This window comes from Phascolarctos cinereus, unplaced genomic scaffold, assembly GCF_003287225.1.
Source record: "Phascolarctos cinereus isolate Bilbo 61053 unplaced genomic scaffold, phaCin_HiC Scaffold_3;HRSCAF=262, whole genome shotgun sequence".
NCBI lineage: Eukaryota > Metazoa > Chordata > Mammalia > Diprotodontia > Phascolarctidae > Phascolarctos > Phascolarctos cinereus.
Window position 1 is genome coordinate 228,865,634 of NW_027555736.1, and position 16,992 is coordinate 228,882,625.

Consider the following 16,992-nt stretch of genomic DNA (forward strand, 5'->3'; position numbering starts at 1 on the left):
AGCATGTGTATTATTTGTTCAAACAGGAAATGCAGGCTTTGGTCTTCTCAAAGCCTCCTCAACTGAAAAACCCCAAATGACATTTCCTTCCAAATATGGTCATTCTATCCAATTATACCAGTAATACCTATAAAAATCATGCCCATGGATTATTAATACTTTCTTTGGGTAGGAAGTCAGCAGGCACCAGGACATCACAAAAATGAAGCTTCCTGGATTCATAACTGAATTAGCCACCTGTGTAAAGTCAGCGTCAGCTAACTTGTTGGAGTATACATATTTACATATGTTATGATATAGATATCATATATTTACATAGAGTTAGCTTCCTTTATTACAGACTAGCATGTGAGAATGAATGTGTATAAACTGTAAAGCTAAAACACACTGTTTGAGCTCATAGGATTGTATTTGAGTTGTCTGATGGATCATAATCCATTGATAATCAATAATCCGCCATCTACTCAGAGAAGGTGATACTGGTGGGAAGTCAGCATTAGGAAGAGCTAAGAGGACAATTTGAGCTTCAGCCTAAGATGGGACCCTCCTGGCTCACTTTCTCCATTATATGCTTTCAAAGGGAATGTTACCCACTTGGCTATTCCTGAGTCTGGCTATGAGGTGGATTTGATACTGCATGATTGGAAAACTAAATTATTTGAATCCAAACAGAGCTAAGGATGTTTTATCCTCTCAAAGTTTGGACCTAAATCTAGTCCCTGCTTTATATCTGGGCCATGTAATTTTTTTCTGGCAGATTTGTGTCTTCCAGACCATGGGCCATTCACCTACAGTTGGTAACAGCAAGTACCAGCCAATGTCCCCCCCATCGTTCCCTGGATGCACCCTGTGCTTGGTTCCAGTCAAACTCCTCTTTGGGACTCCTTTGAGGCAGGGACAGCTCTATACCCCTTCCAGCAGGAAGCAGTTTCAGAAGCCAAGACCTTCACCCCTTACTCCAAAAGAATTTGGGTCCCAGTTGTTTCAGGGGAGAATGATGGGGTTGGGATTTAGACCCCAAAAAGGAAAAAAAAATGCCAAATCTCTGGCATTGGCCTGAGGCTATAACCTCATCAACTGGCCTTTCTTTGCGGCTACACTCAATCTCCCAATTCTGTTACCCTTAACCTATCCTACCCCTCCTAATGGCCATTTTGCACACTTAATCCTAGCTAGGCTCCATTGTCCAGGTCCCAGGAGTCCTGTTCAGCCCAGTTTACTGGGCCACTCCCATTCAGATCCATTCCTAGATCCCTCCTACAGTCTTTCTGAATATAAGGTCCATCTTGTCTCCATTGAGATGCTTAGATTCTTATAATCTAGCCACTGTTTACTCATGTTCAGACTCCTTAAAAGTCTGCCCAATATGATGGATATTCTAATAACCCTTGTCTGTGGCTGAAAAACTAAAGCAAAAAGAATACTGTTTATTTTACACACACCCCCCACATATATACAAATTTTCAGTTCCACAGGAAAGTTTCTAAATATAGGTCGTACCTCTGGGGCTACTCCTTGCCTCTGGTTTATACTTACAGGTTTTCTTCCCAGGTGTGATAATGACAATATCCTAAGGCCCCACTCCATGTAGGTAAGGTTAATTGGGTTTTTTTTAAGGTATTGTAACTGATCTCAACATTTAATTGGCTCAGGCCATTGATGTGGTTCCCTGGTGTCCCCAGTACAAATTTCTCCCTGCGCTCTGATGCCTGACTGGGGGACCACCGTGCACAACATAGATATCCTTAGTTAAATCAACACAGTGTCCTTCAAAATATCCTCCCCGTGCTACGACTGAGTAAATCTCCTTTTGTTAACTGTTAGATTATCCATGAGTGTTTCAGTTTTCCAGCATCAAACATGACGTACAAGAGCAGTCTGATAAACTCTGGCCTTCAACACCAGGGCACAATTACCCTGGTGTAAGACACCATGCAGGTAGACATTTCTAAAATGACAGCTTCTGAGCTAAATGCATTCAACAATTCATTATCATAATTAGGTCGAAGGCATTCACTGTTTGGCATAGTAAAAACAGTACCTACAAAACATTCCCCCAACAAACCTGGTAAACTAGTAGAGAAGCACACTTAGGTCCAAGACAACTCACATCTTACACTACTCATCCTAGGATTCAACTGTATGATACCCAGTATGATGAGACATTTTGATAGTCGAACACCTGACAAGGTCTAATTAGAAAATCAGGATTTCTTCGTTCTGAACAAGTTATTCAATCCCTGGGGGCCTCTTTTCTAAATTATAAAATGGACTTAATACTATTTACTACATGGGGCTATTTTAAAGATTAAGTGAGAGAATGTATGTAAAATGTTGATAGAAAATATAACCTAGTAAACCATAATTGTGGACATCTGGATTGTTTCCAATCTTTTACTGCTGCATCCTGTCTGGGCTACTTCCCAAACATGTTACTTGTGGGTTGGAGCCCCCAGAAGACAGCTGTTATCCCCATAGGTTCTAGGGTACCTAGACACTATAGTTCATGAACCCCAACTAATGTTCCCACCAGTGAGCCAACAGACATAATTAGCTCTTAAGAAAGGCATTTACTGAATAGGTAAATTAAAACTCTCCTAGTAATATGTATATTGTCAATAGAAAGTGTGGGCACAAAATTCTGAGTACAATGTAATGAGGCACACATGTAGGAAATACATGTGGTTAAGTCAACTAACTCACAACTGCAGGACTATTACAGGTCCCTGAGACCCTCTGTCTTTGTAGACTTCCCACAAAGCTATATAATGCATACGTGGACAGTGATCATGCCCACCCCCAAACTCCCTTAATGTTTTCTCCAGAGGCAGTTTTAGACTGGAACTCTAGAAATGGCAAACTCTATTTAAAGCCCCTCAGAGACATGACCCATTTTCAGCCCAGCCAATCACATTCCCTTTCAGATTCACTCAGAGAAAGGTGTTCACATTTTGTAAAGGGAATACTGAGTGCTGTTAGCAAGATATTTCAGTACCTCTTTTATCTACTCCTTCTCCTCTATGACATCAACTACTATTATTACAAATACCACTATTCTGAACATTTTTGTACTAATTCCTTTTCTTTCTTTCTGGTTATTTTCTTGAGATGTGTTCCTAAAGTAAAATTATTGGGTGAAACTGTAGGAAAAAGTTTCACAGCTTTTGTTACATACTGCCAGATTGCATTCTTAACTCAACCATATTCTCACTAACATTGGGAGGATTTTAAAATTACTTTTGATGATTTAATAGGTAGATAATAATACCTTAAGGTGGATTTCATTGGCATCTCTTTAATCCTGAGTGAAATCATGTATTTTTCTGAGTGACTTATTGGTTAATTTTTAACAGTGGTAAATGAGCTACAGCACCTACCCAACAGGGCTCATTGTTATTCAGTCCTTTCAGAGGGGACTCCATTGGGGGTTTTCTTCACACAGATACTGGAGTAGTTTTCCATTTGTGTCTCCAGCTCATTTTACAGGTGAGGAAATTAAGGCACACAGTGTCAACTGACTGGCCCTGGGTCACACAGTTAGATAAGTCTTCCTGACTCCAAGCCTTGCACTCAATCCACTGTGCCACCTAGTTGCTACCAAAAGGGGCTAATGTAGGCTTAAAAAAACCATAATGCAAATATCAAGATTTAAAAGTTATCTTTGAACACCAAGAGTATCTGAATCTTAGAAGGGCAACAGTAGCATCGACAAGAATACAACCATATCATCCCTTCCACATGAAAGTTCAAATTCTTTCTGCACTTTCTGCACTCGTTTCTCTTCGATGTTCCTACAAACACCATGTTAACTGTCTCTACAAGAAAACACAATACTTAATATTTTTGTAATATTAACTGTTTCATTAAAAAAATACATGCAGGAACACCTGGTATACTTCCAGTACATGTATACGGGAAGTGTTTTTATTCCTTACATCAGGTATTGTGGATATTTGGTACTAAAAGATCCCTGTTATAGATAGAACGGCACAGTGGGTTCAAGATTGGGCCTTGAGTAGGAAGACCTGAGTTCAATTGTAGTCTCAAACAGTAGCTACGTGACCCTTGACAAATCACTTAACCTGTCTACCTCAGTTTCCTCAACTGTAAAATGAAGATAATAATAGCATTGTTATGAGGATCAAATGAGACAATATTTGTAAAGCCTTTAGCATATTGCCTGGCATATGGTACACACTTAATAGATGTTTATACCATTCTATTCCCTCTCTGCCATTTGAATAAAATCACACACTGGCAGAGGAATAAAATAATGTGTATATAACACAGGTGTCACGATATTAGGAGACACCTTGTTTTCCACAGCTAAGGTCCAGCAAGCAAGCTATGTGCTGAGCTTGGCATAACAACAATCCTTTGTGCTCACCCTCTGGACGATCTCAGAATTGTTTCTGGTCATGAATGAAGCCCTGCTATGAATCAAACTTGTCACACTGTTGCTGTTATCCCTCACTGTCAGGGCTACAGCTCACTGAGTAGCCACAGGTAAAAGTATTAAAATCTCCTCACACTGCCTCAGGTCCACTCCACTAGGGCCAGCCTCTGGCAATAATACATCCTTGTTTGGAAGCCCTTTTCCTCACTTTCAAATTAAACTTCTGTTTGATTCCTGACTCTCTTGTCTCTAGCCTGCTTTCACTTCCAGTCCACTTGACACAGGAGATAACAGTTTTAAAGGAAAAGTACAAATCAATCACTTTTTGTTGCTTCATAAACAACTAGATTCTGATCCACCCATGTCCAGCATGCCAGTCTTGTGGGGAGGGGAAGTGGAGACTGAAGATGGCCATCATATATACTTGAAAGAGAAAGCCTGTTTCTTGGCTGGCATGAAATAATCTCCTGCCTGACAATGAAATATCCTGACATTATCAAGTTCCATAACTGTTGATTCCTGATTGATGATATTGTTTTTCTCCAAGCTGTGTGACCCTAGCCATGTCACTTCACCCTGTTTGCCTCAGTTTCCTCATCTGCAAAATGAGCTGGAAACGGAAATGGCAAAACACTCCAGTAGTTTTGCTAAGAAAACCCTAAATGGGGTCACAGATTGTCAGACACGACTGAAACACAAAAAGCTGTATAAAACCCTACATGTATATCTCTTTGTTGGGCTTCTGGCCAATGATCAGTTGATGCTAATTAAACTTTATCTTCTAGCCTGGCCTCCTGTTTGGACCACCAATCAAAGGGCTCAAGGTAGGCAGAATTACACCCTGGGAGGATTTCAGGAGCTCTGGATTGAGAAATTCCCCATCACTGTCTTTCCAGTCTTCTTACACTCTACTCCCTTTCCTACTCCAGTGACTGCAGCCTCCTTGCAGTTCCTCGGATAGGACACTCTGATCTCCCCACCGCATTTCTGGGGCTGTTCCCCCAAGCCTGGCACATCTCAGACTTCATCTCTGCCTCCTGGCTTCCCTGGCTTCCTTCGAGTCTCAGCTAAAGGGCCAACTTCAGCAAGACCTCCTAAATACGATGGCCTTGCCTCTGCAACTACCCCCAAATTATCCTGTATGTAACCTGTTACTTGTTCTGCATGCTGTCTCTCACTAGACAAGACTGGGAGCTAATTAAGAGCAAGGACACATCCCCAGCACTTAACACTGTTACCTGGCACATGTAAGCCCTTAATAAATGTTTGTTGACTTGATCTGGTGCAGGGCAAAGAAAGAAGAATTTAGGGTTCCTAGGGCCCGAATTCAAATCTCAGTGGGGTCTTGGACAAATCATTTCACCTCTCTGACGCAGGCAAGTTATGTAACCTCTGAGCCCCAGTTTCCTTCTTGGTATAATGAGGGCAAGGGTTAGATTCCACAGCCATCTCTAAAAGGTCGCTTCTAGCTCTGGTTCCAGTCAGTTCCTAGAAGTGTCCCACCACATACAGACCCCTGAAGGCAAACAAGTGCCCTGAGAACAGAGCGGATCAGGGAGCTGGGGCAGACATTAGGTGGCAGAGGACGGGCAGGCAGAGGTGCGGGGTGGGGGGGGGGGAAGGGCGGGCGGAAGCAGTATTCGAGCCCCACCGCCTCCCCACATCATTTTCCGGGTGTGCAAATACAGGTATTCAGTTTCCTCGCTCCCCCAATTTACCGCCAGGGTCTGAGCCACCTTTAGTCAGAACCCGAGGCGGGCACTCACCTGGAGGAAGGGCTTCCCGGGAGGACACAGGTGCTTTAGGGGCAGGACCCTCCGAGGTCTTCAGCAGATTCTGGAACTGCCTGCCCTGCGCATGCGCATGGCTCCTCCCTCTCCTCTCCAGATCCGGTCCAAAGTACGGGAGTATGTTTTTCCTAGTTGGAACAGGGCCAGTCCTATCCTACAGGAAGCCGCCCTAGTAGCCAAGCCGCCCTAGTAGCCAAACTTTAAACTCTTAAATTTCGAAGGGCCCCTGCAAAAGAGCCCTGGACCTGCAGTCAGGAAGATCGGGATTGAAATATGACATTTAAAGCTTATTATTAACTGGGTGACTCAGATCGCGTCTCGATCTCTCTGTACCCTGAGTGTCTTACCTGTGAAATAGGAGAGTAATAGTGTTGAGGTCCAGGGGTGCTGGGACCCGAAATTCAAGGGAAACCAATGCCGGCCCTGCCTCGAATTTGATCCAATCCTTCTTTCAGCCAAAAGCAAGGTTTATTAGAACCGACTAGGTGCGGGAGATTTTAAGAATCCACCCTTTAGTGGACTGGACTAATCCTTTTTATAATGGGGATGGAAGTGCCAGTAGGCTGGAGGAACTGACTGGGAGATAACAGATAAGGACCTGGAAGGGGATATCCTAGGCCTTAATAAGGTCTTGTAAAACCAAAAGAACTTTGATAGAGGATGAGGGAGCTTGTTGCTTACAAGATAAGGAGGACTTTTATGGTATTTCAAGATAAGGGGGAAAAGTTTAGGACAGGAACCCAAGTCACTCAGGAGGGGCTTCACAAAGTCATGGAAAAGAAACACTTAATATTCTTTTTAATCCTTAGCGCACCATTAGTATCCACATTACTATAAGCTTTCTTTTTTGCCAGCTGGTGAATGGTCTCTGTAAGGTTAGAGAGAATGAGTTCATGTTGTAGGTGACCATATCAGGGCATGAGATACTCTGCTACATTGTTAAGGAACCAGAGGACATTTCCCCAGAATCTGGGTTTTGCCCTTTTCAAGTTAGAGATCTTAGGCTGTGTGGGATTGAAAATGGAGAAGGTGGGCGCTAAAAATCCAAGGATGCATACACCAAGTCCTTGTAAGATGTTAATCATTGGGTGGCCAGGATAATAGTTTTGGTGTCTTGCCACTTGGTGGTGTTGGGTCTGAGAGGTTGAGATCCCTCAAAGACCAGAGTACAGGATGGGGTCGTCTGGCATGGACACAACTGGGTTGTCTCCAGCACAGACCTCCACTGTATATACTTGATTTAATCTGCTTTTCTTGTCTTTGCTCTCTTTAGTGGCTTTTCTTTTTTTTGGTGAGACAATCGGGGTTAAGTGACTTGCCGAGAGTCACACAGCTAGGAAGTGTTATGTGTCTGAGGCTGGATTTGAACTCAGGTCCTCCTGACCCCATGGGCGAAGCTCTATCCACTGCGCCACCTAGCTGCCCCTTTAGTGACATTTCTACCTCCCTTATTTGAACATCTGGGACTCTGATATCAGAGTTCAAGTATGGTGGTTCCACCGTCTTCAAGTATTTGAGTAACAGGAACATAAAGAAACCAATGATTTTCTTGCAGGAATATATAACAAAGGCAGAATTTATAACCAAATAATTAGGGTACCCACCAGCTACCAGGACTGCACATGGACCTTTCTGCTTTGCCACAAGTTGATTTTCCTGGTAACTCGGAGAATTCCCAGTCATATCTGTTCCTTGCCATAATTGTTCCTTGTGTGGTCCCTTCTACCACTGGTTTTATGTTAACCCATGGGAGATTGTATCCTTGTGTGTATGGAAAAACTTTTGTTATCACATTATATTGCTATGCTGTTTAATTAATGACTTTTGCTTTGCACTGGTATGTCCTCTGATTGACTGACAAAAGAAACACCTTGATGGAGGCTCATGAACTATGTTTTGAGTGGATGCTGAGTTTGAAGCAGTCTCTTCCTCCCAGCTCCTCATATTCCTTTGGAGTTTCACAAAACAGAATCCCTGGGATGATTTTAAGGGACACAGCCAGACTAACAAGTAGGGGCATAACAAGAATTAGAAGGTATTTTCTAACTCCAAGGCAGATAGGACACTGGGATCAGGGAACCTGAGCCTAGCAAGAGGAAAAGCAATTAAAAGCAAAGACTTAATTTTAGCTTTACAGCATCTGCTGACTTTTGCTTGCCAGTTGACTGGTCTACAAAGACTGGCTTCTGACTGAAAGAATTTAGCCCTTTGCTTTAAGGAAAGGCTACTTATTAGTCACACTCCAGCGAAGGCAGCAAAGAACAGCAGGAAATCCAGTGAGGCTGCAAAGCTGAAGACCAGCAGAATCTTACTAGAGACGCCCAGCACCAGCAGATGATGCATCCAGTAGGGGAGGAGTCCAATAACAAAAGCATTCTGCGGTGGACATGGCCAGAACAGAGACTTACAGCAGAGATAACAGAGAAGCAAATGCCCCATGTACAATGTAAAAAGCAGCTTACCTAATGACGTAACCAGAGAGCAGTGGAAGTATGGATTTGTCCTGGCTACATGTGGATGCCATCCCACTGTCTGTGTTCCTGGTCAGATCTGTTTTCTGTGAAAGTCCCCTCTCCCCTGCGGAAGACTGCATCTTTGTGGGTCTGTAGAAATTTTGCTTATCACATATTTTAGTATATACTGTTTAATCAACATGTTCTACTTTGAACTAATATATCCTCCAGGTGACAAATACATTGATGAAGGCTCATGAACTATGGGTTTGAATGAATGTTGAACATACCCACAGCAATGCCTCCAGCCTGAGGTAGCATTCAGGGACTCCTTGTGAAGAGATGTTTCAAGTGCTACCCAGATGAATTTGAAAAATAAATAGCCAATGGAATAGGCAAGCTTGAGAGTTTTCGTGAAAAACAAACTGAACAATAACTAAGGATTCTAGTATTCTTCAAGGAAAATATAGGTCAGCAAGGAGATAACTCCCCCAAAACTAATTTGATCTGATGGCTCATTAAAAGAAGCATATGAGAGGTAATGTTTCCATTGTACAGTACTTTGCCCTGGATAAGCCACAACCAGAGTAAGATGTGTAATTTTATCTATCATATTTTACGAATGACTTTGAGAAGCTGAAATCTTTCTAGAGAGTAGGGTAACCAGGATGGTAAGGGGACTAGAACCCGTGTAATACTGTAAGAGGTTAAATGGGATATAGCTACACTCCAAAACCAGAGGTAGATTTTATTGACTGAATATGTTATCCAGATCTAATTGCTTCTTTTTTCCTGCCTTGGAGCCCTGCTCATTCAAAGGCTACAGGCAGGAGAAATAAGTTACTAAAACAATACTTTAAAGGAGCTGTGATTTCAACATGATTGGGCACTTGCTCTACCAATAGATATCAAAATCCCTCCATACTTTAGGAGATGGTTGCTGTGGCCAAAACGATTTGTCACCTGGTGACCAACTTTATGATTGAAACTTACTATTCACTTAGCAGCTTTAGTTCAAGCACTTGAAGAGATGGGAGATTTGAAACCATAAACCTAAAGGTTTGGGAATCATGTGTGATTTTCATTTATACTTGGTATCTTCCCCCCAAGTTCATTCTTAGATTTGACTGCTAAAGAAACATCACAAGATGAATTGACTTCCCAAGTTAAGAGTTACAATCAAGCACAGATTATTATTGCTTAGGGACCAGTTTCTTTGAGGAAAAAAGGATTCTGATTTTCATCTTAGCCATCTTTTAACCAGATGGTTTGGGTATAGTTGTTTATAAAAGATAAAACCTTAAATGTAGCAACAGAATGCATGTATTTTCAAACCAGTACTACTTGTTTGAATTCTTCCCTTTAAGAGAAAGAATCTAATACAGTGGAGGGAGCCCTGGATTTAGAGACAGAGGATCTGAATTTGAATCCCAGTTCTGCCACTTGCTACCTGTGTGATACTGTTTAAGTTACATAAGCTCTCTAGACTTTAGTTTCCTTATCTATGAAATGGAGGGGCGAAGATTTGAGTCTTGCTAATGTCCCTTCTCGTTTTCCTTTTGGGATCTCTTTCAGGAGGTGATTAGTGGATTCTTTCAGTTTCTATTTTAACCTCTGGTTCTAGAATATCAGGGCAGTTTTCCTTTATGATCCTTCTCTCTTTCTTTTCTTTTCTTTTCTTTTCTTTTCTTTTCTTTTCTTTTCTTTTCTTTTCTTTTCTTTTCTTTTCTTTTCTTTTCTTTTCTTTCTTTTCTTCTTTCACAATTGGGGTTAAATGACTTGCCCGGGGTTACACAGCTAGTAAGTGTCAAGTGTTTGGTCTGAGGTAGGATTTGAACTCAGGTCCTCCTGACTTCAGGGCCAGTGCTCTATCTACTGTGCCACTGCTCTGCCCTGATAATTTCTTGAAAAATGATATCTAGGCTCTTTTTTTGATCATGGTTTTCAGGTAGTCCAATAATTTTTAAATTAGCTCTCCTACATCTATTTTCCAGGTCAATTGTTTTTCAAAGAAGATATTTTATGTTGTCTTGTATTTTTTCATTCTTTTGGTTTTGTTTTATGATTTCTTGCTTTCTCATAGAGTCATTAGCTTCCATTTGCTCCATTCTAATTTTTAAGGAATTATTTTCTTCAGTAAGCTTTTGGACCTCCTTTGCCATTTGGCCTAGTCTATTTTTTAAGGTGTTGTTTTCTTCAGTATTTTTTTAGGTCTTCTTTAGTAAGCTGTTTTTCCCAATTGTTTTGAATCACTCTCATTTCTCTTCCTAATTTTTCCTTTCCTTCTCTTGCTTGATTTCGTAATCCTTGTTCAGCTCTTCCATGACCTGAGATCAATTCATATTTTTCTTGGAGGCTCTGGATATAGGAGCTTTGACTATGTCGTCTTCTTCTCAGTGTATGTTTTGACCTTCCTTGTTACCAAAGTAACTTTCTAGAGTCTGAGTTTTTTCTGCTGTTTGGTCATTTCCCCAACAAATTATTTTACATTTTAACTGTTTCTTAAGGTAGGGCTCTTCATGTGGATAGAGCACTGGCCTTGGAGGGAGGAGGACCTGAGTTCAAATCCGGGACTCAGACACATAACATTCCCTAGCTGTGTGACTCTGGCAAGTCACTGAACCCCAATTGCCTCCCCCCACCCAAAAAAGGTAGGGCTCTGCTTTTAGTATGGGGGATGTAGTGTTCCAAGCTTTACAGATTTCCCTCCACTGTAAGAATCTTTTCTTGTGTGTTCTGTGTGAGATAATGTACCCCATCCTACCTCTCCCTTTCTCCTTCTTCTACCATAATCCTCTCTCGTCCCATAATTTTATTCTCCAGATATCACCCCTTCATCTTTAACTCACCCTGTGCCCTCTATCTATGTCTTTGTCTGTCTGTCTATCTATCTATACATACATACATATAATTTTTTCCCCTCACACTACCCTAGTAATGACAAAGATGTCATGAGTTATAAATATCATCTTTCCATGCAGGAATGTAAACAGTTCAGCCTTAATAAGCTCTTCTGATTTCTCTTTCCTGTTTACCTCTTCATGTTCCACTTGAGTCTTGATTTGAAAGTCAAATTTTCTATTCAACTCTGGTCCTCTCCTCAAGAATGCTTAAAAGTCCTCTATTTCACTCAATGACCATGCTTTCCCCTGAAGGATTAGATTCAGTTTGGCTAGGTAGGTGATTCTTGGTTGTAATCCTATCTCCTTTGCCCTCCAGAATATTATATTCCATTCCGGTCCCTTAATGAAGAATCCGTTAAATCTTGTGTTATCCTGATTGTGTTTCCACCATACTTGACTTGTTTCTTTCTGGCTGCTTGCAGTATTTTCTCCTTGACCTGGAACTCTGGAATTTGGCTGCAATATTCCTAGCAGCTTTCCTTTGGGGATCTCTTTCAGGAGGAGATGGGTGGATTCTTTGAATTTCTATTTTGCCCTCTGGTTCTAAAATATCAGGCAGTTTTACTTGATAATTTCTTGAAAGATGATGTCTAGGCTGTTTTTTTGATCCTGGCTTTCAGATACTGCAATAATTTTAAAATTCTCTCTCCTGCATCTATTTTCCAGGTGAGTTGTTTTTCCAATGAGATATTTCACATTGTTTTCTAATTTTTCATTCGTTTGGATTTGTTCTACTGTGTCTTGCTTTCTCATAAAGTCACTAGCTTACAATTGCTGTATTCTAATTTTTAAGGAAATATTTTCTTCAGTAAGCTTTTGGACTTCCTTTTCCATTTGGCCAATTTTGCTTTTTAGGGCATTCTTCTCCTCGTTGGCTTTTTGGACCTCTTTTGCCATTTGGGTTAGGCTGTTTTTTAAGGTGTTATTTTCTTTACTATTTTTTTGGGTCTCCTTTACCAAGTTGTTGACTTGTTTTTCATGATTTTCTTTCATCATTCTCAGGTTTTCCTCTACTTCTCCTACTTGCTCTCAAAATCCCTTCTGAGCTCTTCCAAAGCCTGGGACTGATCATATTTTTTTTTTTTTTTTTTTTTTTTTTAGAGAATTGGTGTTAAGTGACTTGCCCAGGGTCACACAGCTAGTATGTGTGTCAAGTGTTCGGTCTGAGGCCGGATTTGAACTCAGGTACTCCTGACTTCAGGGCCAGTGCTCTACCCACTTGGCCACCTAGGTGCCCCTTGATCATATTTTTCTTGGAGGCTTTGGATGTGGGAGCTTTGACTATGTTGTCTTCTTCTGGTTGTATGTTTTAATCTTCTTTGTCACCAAAGTAAGATAATATAGTCTGACTCTTTTTTTTGAGGTTTGCTCATGATCCTGGCCAATTACTTGAGTTTTAAAATCTTTGTTAAGGTAAGACTCTGCTTCCAGTGTGGAGGGTGAACTGTCCCAAGCTTCCGGAGTTTTGTGCAGCTGTTTTCAGAGATACTTGTAGGGACCTGTACATTTTCAGTCCTTCCAAGGTGGTATGATCAAAGGCAAGGTGTTTACTCTTTTAACTGTGAGGAGGGCAGGGCTGACTCCCAGGAAAGGAGGCTCCTGAGGCAACTTCCCTCTCCCCTCCCACTTTCCCCTCACAGACCCGGTGCTGCGCTGCTCGCGTTCGTGCCGACCGGCCCCGCCGCAAGGCGCCGACCAGGATGGACGCAGAGAAGCCTCACTCTCACCTCCTCCTCCTGGGTGGCCAGCAGTCCCTACTCCCTGACTCTGTCCAGAAACGGGGCTTCCCGCTCCTGCCGGAAGCTGTTCCAGGGCAGGAGAAATTTTAGCCTCCCCCTCCCCCGCCCACAAGTGGACAACATCACGCCATGAAGGGGAGGAGACCAGAAGCAGGCCTTGACCACAGTCCTTTAAAGAGGCTGGTCACTGGTTGGAGGGGTAGGAGGGGGCGGGCTCTAACCCCGCATATCCAATCAGTTGCCCCGTCTTGTCTTTCTACCCATTCAGCACCTCTGTACTCAAAACACAGCGTCTTGGAGTCTGGCTTCTTGGAGGGACCAAGGGTACAAATGAGCAAACTGAGGCTGCCAGAGGCTAAAGACTGGCTTAGCATCACGCAGCCAGTAAGTTTCTGAGGCACAATTCGAATTTAAGTCTTATTAACACCAAGAACAGTGTTCTTATGCCCTGGCCGCACAGCATCACTGACTATCTGCTGAGTACTAGAGATAGAAAAAGCAAAGCAAGACGGTCCCCCTCCTCCAGGACCCCCACCCCTCTGTCCTAATTGGGGGGACAAAACATAAGGTTTAAGCTGCAAGTCAAGTGTATTAAACCTATTCAGCAGCAATAATGACTGACAGTTACAAAGTGATTTATAGTACCTTCTTTTTCTGTAGCTTTTTGACGCGGTTGTTGTTCTTTCCATAAGAAATCTGTAAAATAGGAAGGTCAGATAGTTTCATACACATTTGACACATGAGGAAATAGACTGAGAGATTAAATGGCATGTCCATGATTGCACAGATACTAGTTATTTAAAGCAGAAATGAACCTTAGATCTCATTTCCACATACAGTTCAGAACTTTGTCAATATGGTTTCCTACAAATCACAATGTGTTAGAGTTAGAAAGGCTGTCAAAGCTCATCCAAATGAACACCTTCGTTTTACAGATGAGAAGACAGGCACTGAAAGATTGAAGTGAATTGCCCAAAGTCACACATGTCTTAAGTGACTGAAACTAAAACCTGATTCGAGCTCTGTGGAGAAGCTAATTGCTTTTCCTTCTACACTTTTCTGAGAGCACTAGTGATTTTTTTTATTTCCATAAAATAATAGTCAAACTCATAAATTCTATGGTTAGTTTATTTTAACCAGTAAAGCACTGGACTTGGAGTCAAAATAGCTAAGGTTAGGTTCTGGCTCTGCCACTTACTTGCAAACAAGTTATTTTACCATCTGGGCTTCAATTTGGACTAAATCATCTCCAGCCTTTCATCTCTCACATTGTGTTTCATTCCTAGGAAAAATTAAATTGATTTCCAGACTTCAGAGCACTAAAAACAAAATATACACAGCTTCATGAAAACACACCATCATACATATACAATATGACCACATGTGCCATTCATTTTCACACCTTTAAAAGTTCTTATAAACATAATAAAAATCAACAAAAACAGAGAGGTGAGAATACACAAAGAGAACCAAAGGTTTACCCACAAATCCTTACACTTTACCAATCAGAATAAACAGAATCAAACAAAGCAATCAAAGAAGACTGGAGAAGGATTTAGAAGTAGATGGACCAAGATATGACCATAGCTTTCCACACATATTAGCTATGAGAGTGTTTCTCTTTTATCTCATTATTTACCAAGTCTTCGTTTAGTATTCCTTTTTTTTTGTTTCTATGAATTCCTATACTTTTTCTTTATTGCACCATCATTTATTACTAATTGTGTTTCATTGTGGTACATAAATATAGTGTACAGAATGCCTGTTTTGTGTGTGTGTGTGTGTGTGGTGTGTGTGTGTGTGTGTGAGAGAGAGAGAGAGAGAGAGAGAGAGAGAGAAGAGAGAGAGAGAGAGAGAGAGAAAGCATGAGCTTCTGGGCTTTTTTTTTTTGAATAAGCTTTATTGATGCCTTTTGATTTTATGCAGCCGGAGGCCCAAAGCCCATTGGTAGAATTCTCCTCCCTGGTGGAGTCAAAGCGTTACCTATGTGAGAGGTGGTGGAACACCACTGAGGGGTAATGGGACCTGGATCCCTAAAAGTAAAAGACCACATCTTTGAAAGCTACCCAGTCCCCGAATTTTCCCATGCATTTCAGGGACCCAGATCACTGCCATCTCAGCCCAAGGCATCTGGCCCACCCAGGCCCACCTCAGCCCACCTGGATCACTTAATTACCTTACTTGACAGTCCTTTCACTGTCCCCTTGACCCACCCCAGACCACTTAACTCCTTTCATTGTCACACCTGGGCCACATACAAGTATCAATCTCATCCCCATCAAGCCTCAGATTCACTGGGAATCCATCCCCATCCTATTGGCATTATAATAAACCTTGCCATTTTGACTGGAAGAAGGTTTGAGTGTGTGAATTATTTCCAGGAAGACCTCCCTTATACCCTGACATTTCAGGGCTCCCAGCAACCCGAGACCACATCATCGAGGTTCCCAGCATCCCAAACTGCATCACCACCAACCACCAATAGTTGGCTGAGTCAGGACAGAGAAAAGATTTCATTAGTCTCTTTGGGCTCTCTAGTCTCTTCCATTCTTCCAATCCAATCCAATCCAATCCAAATGTATTAAGCCCCTTTAAAGCTGGGCACTAGGGGGATACTTAATAAAAAGGTAGTCCCTGCCCTCAATGAGGGCCAAATGCAAGTTCCAGCCTGATTCTATAGACAGTAGTAGGACAATTTACATATAGGGAGGTGCGATAAATGTCATCTCAGCTCCTCCCCATTATAGCACCATTAGGAGATTAGAGTAGCTCTCAGGTGATGGGACAAAAGACAGTGCTTTGTTGTCATTGAATAGTTTCAGTTATATCTGACTCTTTAGGACTCCATTTAGGGTTTTCTTGGCAAAGATACTAATTTGTCATTTTCTTCTCCAGCTCCTTTTACTGCTGAGGAAACTGAGGCAAACAGAATTAACTTGCCCAGGGTCACACTAGTAAGTGTTTAAGGCCTGATTTCACCTCATGAAGATGAGTCTTCCTAATTCCAAGCACAGTACTCTATCCACTTCACCATCTAGCTGCCCCAGAGAAATTTCTAGCTTTATGAAAATTCACATTGAGCAAATTCAACTTTATGTAGAGAATCCTGAAAGAAATCTGAATTCCCCAGAAACACCAATGTTAACTTTACTACACAATAAATATGCTCTCTCTCTACTCTTGCCCTTCAGGTCAGTGCTCCAAAGCCTCTCCACCCCCACCAAAAGAAAAAAAAAGGCTCCAAGTGAAAGCAGAAGAAAGGAGGCAGAGAAACCTCCACCAGTGTGGCTGCTGCTGAGATCTCCAGTGCCAAGAGAGGAGACCTTTGCCCCTCTCTGCCCACTGACTGAATGTCTGATCCCAAGGTGTCAATCTTCTCCTTGGGTACTAAATACCTGTCCTGGGCTCCACCTGTCCCCTGGCCTCTTCTGTGTAAGAAAGGATGATGTTAGGCTTCTACAACAGAACAAGGGGATTCTAAGGAATTCCAAGATATTGTGGCTAGTCCTTCAACCAATCAGAAAGTGACACCACACATTTGATAAATAAGGAGTTACTGAAGAAAGAGCCCTGGACACCAAACTGGTTGCAACACATCAGGTTGAAGGATGGGGCCTCAACAAAGCAAAGGCTTTTCTCCACTGAGCTTGTTTAATAAGCTTATTAAATATTAACTGACACACCCCAAGGATGGAGATAGCTGCCAGTTTT

General features: G+C 41.9%; 1 protein-coding gene across 1 annotated transcript in view; it reads right to left on the minus strand.

Annotated features, from left to right (window-relative positions):
* LOC110208344 (prostaglandin reductase 2-like) overlaps positions 1-6,270 on the minus strand; it is a 44,690-nt gene extending 38,420 nt beyond the window's left edge. Inside the window, exon 1 of the mRNA XM_020986313.2 lies at positions 6,163-6,270. The gene's annotated coding sequence lies outside the window, so the exon portion shown is untranslated. The remainder of the gene's footprint in view (positions 1-6,162) is intronic.
* Between the last annotated feature and the right edge of the window lie 10,722 nt (positions 6,271-16,992).